Raw genomic sequence first — 6,000 nt, 5'->3', positions numbered from 1 at the left:
GCCTGGATAGCTCAGTCGGTAGAGCATCAGACTTTTAATCTGAGGGTCCAGGGTTCAAGTCCCTGTTTGGGCGTTAGCTTTTAGACGAGCGAAAAACACATAAAAAAGCCCAACACATTATTGTCCAGGGTTCAAGTCACTGGCTGGGAGTTAGCTTTTAGATGAGCGAAAAACACATAAAAAAGCCCAACACATTATTGTCACTACAGTAAAAAAAAAAGACATTAAAAATATATAAACTGTCTGTTTTATATGGCCATTTTGCATCAATATGTGCTGGACATCTATCCGTTTTTCATCTGTTTTGCATCAGTTTTAATTGGCCATTAAAAATGGATACATTTCATTATTTTTGGGTCTTTTTGTTTAAAACCCAACCACTGTAGTGCCCCATAGTGTAAATAATGTCCTCTATAGTGCCGCCACCCAGTGTAAATAATATCCTCCATAGTGCCTTCCAGTGTAAATAATGTTCCCCACAATTTCCCCATTGTAAAAAATATCCTCCATAATGTCCCCCAGTGTAAATCATGTCCTCTGTAGTGCCCCCCCCAGTGTAAATAATGTCCTCTATAATGCCCTCCAGTGTAAATGTCCTCTATAGTGCCCCCAGTCTAAATAATGTCCTCTATAATGCCCCCGTGTAAATAATGTCCTCTATAGTGCCCTCCAGTGTAAATAATGTCCTCTATAGTGCCACCCAGCCTAAATAATGTCCTCTATAGTGCCACCCCAGTCTAAATAATGTCCTCTATAGCCCCCCCAGTATAAATAATGTCAACTATAGTGCCCTCCCAGTGTAAATAATGTCCTCTATAGAGCCCCCCCAGTGTAAATAATGTCCTTTATAATGCCCTCCAGTGTAAATAATGTCCTCTATAGTGCCCTCCAGTGTAAATAATGTCCTCTATAGTGCCACTCCAGTCTAAATAATGTCCTCTATAGTGCCACCCCAGTCTAAATAATGTCCTCTATAGCCCCCCAGTGTAAATAATGTCAACTATAGTGCCCTCCCAGTGTAAATAATGTCCTCTATAGAGCCCCCCCAGTGTAAATAATGTCCTCTATAGTGCCCTCCAGTGTAAATAATGTCCTCTATAGTGCCCCCAGTCTAAATAATGTCCTCTTTAATGCCCTCCAGTCTAAATAATGTCCTCTATAGCCCCCCAGTGTAAATAATGTCCTTTATAATGCCCTCCAGTGTAAATAATGTTCTCTATAGTGCCCCCAGTGTAAATAATGTCCTCTATAGTGCCCCCCAGTGTAAATAATGTCCTCTATAGTGCCCCCCAGTGTAAATAATGTCCTCTATAGCCCCCAGTGTAAATAATGTCCTCTATAGTGCCCCCAGTGTAAATAATGTCCTCTATAGCCCCCAGTATAAATAATGTCCTCTATAGTACCCCCAGTGTAAATAATGTCCTCTATAGTGCCCACCAGTTTAAATAATGTCCTCTATAGTGCCCCCCAGTGTAAATAATGTCCTCTATAGTGCCCCCAGTGTAAATAATGTCCTCTATAGTGCCCCCAGTGTAAATAATGTCCTCTATAGCCCCCCAGTGTAAATAATGTCCTCTATAGTGCCCCCAGTGTAAATAATGTCCACTATACCAGTGTTCCCCAACTCCAGTCCTCAGGACCCACCTGCCGGTCATGATTTGAGTATATCCCATGAATGAATACCTCTTGTAAGTCCTGATGCAAGGGCACTAAATATATCACCTGCTGAATACTAAGGAAACCCTGAAAACATGGCCGGCAGGTGGGCTCTGAGGACTGGAGTTGGGGAACACTGCTATATAGTGCCCCCCAGTGTAAATAATGTCCCCTATAGTGTCCCCCAGTGTAAATAATGTCCTCTATAGTGCCCCTAGTGTAAATCATGTCCCCTATAGTGTCCCCCAGTGTAAATAATGTCCCCTATAGTGTCCCCCAGTGTAAATAATGTCCCCTATAGTCCCCTATAGTGTCCCCCAGTGTAAATAATGTCCTCTATAGTGCCCCCAGTGTAAATAATGTCCTCTATAGTGCCCCCAGTGCAAATAATTTCCACTATAGTGCCCCCAGTGTAAATAATGTCCTCTATAGTGCCCCCAGTGTAAATAATGTCCTCTATAGTGCCCCCAGTGTAAATAATATCCTCTATAGTGCCCCCAGTGTAAATAATGTCCACTATAGTGCTTCCCAGTGTAAATAATGTCCTCTATACCAGTGTTCCCCAACTCCAGTCCTCAGGACCCACCTGCCGGTCATGATTTGAGTATATCCCATGAATGAATACCTCTTGTAAGTCCTGATGCAAGGGCACTAATTATATCACCTGCTGAATACTAAGGAAACCCTGAAAACATGGCCGGCAGGTGGGCCCTGAGGACTGGAGTTGGGGAACACTGCTCTATAGTGCCCCCCAGTGTAAATAATGTCCTCTATAGTGCCCCCCCAGTGTAAAGAATGTCCTCTATAGTGTCCCAAGTGTAAATAATGTCCTCTATAGTGCCCACCAGTGTAAATAATGTCCTCTATAGTGCCCACCAGTGTAAATAATGTCCTCTATAGTTCCCCCAGTGTAAATAATGTCCTCTATAGCCCCCCAGTATAAATAATTTCCTCTATAGAGGCCCCCAGTGTAAATAGTGTCCTCTATAGTGCTGCCCCAGTATAAATAATGTCCTCTATAGTGCCCCCCAGTGTAAATAGTGTCCTCTATAGTGCCGCCCCAGTTAATAATAATGTCTTCTATAGTGCCCCCCAGTGTAAATAGTGTCCTCTATAGTGCCGCCCCAGTTAAAATAATGTCTTCTATAGTGCCCCTCAGTTTAAATAATGTACTTTATAGTGCCCCCCAGTGTAAATATTGTCCTTTATAGTGCCTTCCAGTGGAAATAATATTCCTCATACTGTACCCCATTGTAAATAATGTTCTCCATAGTGTCCCCCATTTATAATGTATTCCCATACATAATGTACTGGGATCTACAGATAAATCTCTCTCTATATACCAGATCAGGCCTGGTATTCTCATTGGAATTTGGGCCCCTTTGCGCACCTAGGCTGCAAAAAAGTGTCACACATGTGGTATTGCCGTACTCAGGAGAAGTAGGGCAATGTGTTTTGGGGTGTCTTTTTACATATACCCATGCTGGGTGAGAGAAATATCTCTGTAAAATGACAACTTTGTATAAAAAAATGGGAAAAGTTGTCTTTTACAGAGATATTTATCTCACCCAGCATGGGTATATGTAAAAAGACACCCCAAAACACATTGCCCTACTTCTCCTGAGTACGGCGATACCACATGTGTGACACTTTTTGTGCAGCCTAGGCAAAGGGGCCCAAATTCCAAAGAGTATCTTTACGATTTCACAGGGCATTTTTTACGCATTTGGATTCCAAACTACTTCTCACGCTTTAGGTCCCCTAAAATGCCAGGGCAGTATAAATACCCCACAAGTGACCCCATTTTGGAAAGAAGACATCCCAAGGTATTCCGTGAGGGGTATGGTGAGTTCATGTAAAATTTTATTTTTTGTCACAAGTTAGTGGAATATGAGACTTTGTAAGAAAAAAAAAATAAGAAGAAAAAAAAAATCATTTTCCGCTAACTTGTGACAAAAAATAAAAACTTCCATAAACTCACTATGCCCATCAGCGAATACCATAGGGTGTCTACTTTCCGAAATGGGGTCATTTGTGGGGTGTTTCTACTGTCTGGGTATTGTAGAACCACGACAGGTGCTCAGAAAGTCAGAGCTGCTTCAAAATGCGGAAATTCACATTTTTGTACCATAGTTTGTAAACGCTATAACTTTTGCGCAAACCAATAAATATACACTTATTGCATTTTTTTATCAAAGACATGTAGAACAATAAATTTAGAGCAAAATTTCTATAGAAATGTACAAACCGGATTCCAAAAAAGTTGGGACACTAAACAAATTGTGAATAAAAACTGAATGCAATGATGTGGAGATGGAAAATGTCAATATTTTATTTGTAATAGAACGTAGATGACAGATCAAAAGTTTAAACCGAGTAAATGTATCATTTTAAAGGAAAAATACGTTGATTCCAATTTTCACGGTGTCAACAAATCCCAAAAAAGTTGGGACAAGTAGCAATAAGAGGCTGGAAAAAGTAAATTTGAGCATAACGAAGAGCTGGAACACCAATTAACACTAATTAGGTCAATTGGCAAAATGGGTATAAAAAGAGCTGCTCAGAGTGGCAGTGTCTCTCAGAAGCCAGAATGGGTAGAGGATCACCAATTCCCACAATGTTGCGCAGAAAGATAGTGGAGCAATATCAGAAAGGTGTTACCCAGCGAAAAATTGCAAAGACTTTGCATCTATCATCATCAACTGTGCATAACATCATCCGAAGATTCAGAGAATCTGGAACAATCTCTGTGCGTAAGGGTCAAGGCCGTAAAACCCTACTGGATGCCCGTGATCTCCGGGCCCTTAAACGACACTGCACCACAAACAGGAATGCTACTGTAAAGGAAATCACAGAATGGGCTCAGGAATACTTCCAGAAACCATTGTCAGTGAACACAATCCACTGTGCCATCCGCCGTTGCCATCTGAAACTCTACAGTGCAAAGAAGAAGCCATTTCTAAGCAAGATCCACAAGCTCAGGCCAGGGATCATTTAAAATGGAGTGTGGCAAAATGGAAGACTGTTCTGTGGTCAGACGAGTCACGATTCGAAGTTCTTTTTGGAAATCTGGGACGCCATGTCATCCAGACCAAAGAGGACAAGGACAACCCAAGTTGTTATCCACGCTCAGTTCAGAAGCCTGCATCTCTGATGGTATGGGGTTGCATGAGTGCGTGTGGCATGGGCAGCTTGCATGTCTGGAAAGGCACCATCAATGCAGAAAAATATATTCAGGTTCTAGAACAACATATGCTCCCATCCAGACGTCATCTCTTTCAGGGAAGACCCTGCATTTTTCAACAAGATAATGCCAGACCACATTCTGCATCAATAACAACATCATGGCTGCGTAGGAGAAGGATCCGGGTACTGAAATGGCCAGTCTGCAGTCCAGATCTTTTACCTATAGAGAACATTTGGCGCATCATAAAGAGGAAGGTGCAACAAAGAAGGCCCAAGACGATTGAACAGTTAGAGGCCTGTATTAGACAAGAATGGGAGAGCATTCCTATTTCTAAACTTGAGAAACTGGTCTCCTCGGTCCCCAGACGTCTGTTGAGTGTTGTAAGAAGAAGGGGAGATGCCACACAGTGGTGAAAATGGCCTTGTCCCAACTTTTTGGGGATTTGTTGACACCATGAAATTCTGATTTAACATATTTCTCCCTTAAAATGGTACATTTTCTCAGTTTAAACTTTTGTTCCGTGATTTATGTTCTATTCTGAATAAAATATTAGAAGTTGGCACTTCCACATAATTGCATTCAGTTTTTATTCACGATTTGTATAGTGTCCCAACTTTTCTGGAATCCGGTTTGTAGTTTTATTTGAAAATTTTACAACTGAAAGTGAAAAATGTCATTTTTTTGCAAAAAATTTCGGTCAATTTTGATTAATAAAAATGTCAGCAGCAATGAAATACAACCAAATGAAAGCTCTATTAGTGAGAAGAAAAGGAGGTAAAATTCATTTGGGTGGTAAGTTGTAGGACCGAGCAATAAACCGTGAAAGTAGTGTAGTGCAGAATTTTAAAAAGTGGTCTGGTCATTAAGCGGGTTTAAGCTAGGGGGGCTGAGGTGGTTAATCACCAAAATCCAATATAAAAAATAAATAAAGTGACAGTTATCCTTTAAACATCATCTGCCACTTCTCTGCCCAAACCTCAAATCTATCCAGATTCATCTGTACCGGTATTTTTCTAATGCAAACCAGATCCCATTATTGTAGCAGATCTTCATGAGGTGTTCATTTTATAGTCAGTGTGGTCCACTAGGAGGCGCTAATTTTAGTTAGTGTGGTCCACTAGGAGGCGCTAATTTTGTAGTCACTGTGGTCTGCCAGG

The 6,000-nt window shown here is 41.2% G+C and overlaps 1 non-coding gene across 1 annotated transcript; it reads left to right on the top strand.

Moving 5' to 3' along the window:
- Window positions 1-73, top strand: TRNAK-UUU. The gene has a single exon. It is a non-coding gene; the product is annotated as a tRNA-Lys (tRNA).
- Window positions 74-6,000: the final 5,927 nt, after the last annotated feature.

This window comes from Bufo bufo, chromosome 1 (assembly GCF_905171765.1).
Source record: "Bufo bufo chromosome 1, aBufBuf1.1, whole genome shotgun sequence".
NCBI lineage: Eukaryota > Metazoa > Chordata > Amphibia > Anura > Bufonidae > Bufo > Bufo bufo.
This window is presented reverse-complemented; position numbering and strand designations above follow the sequence as displayed.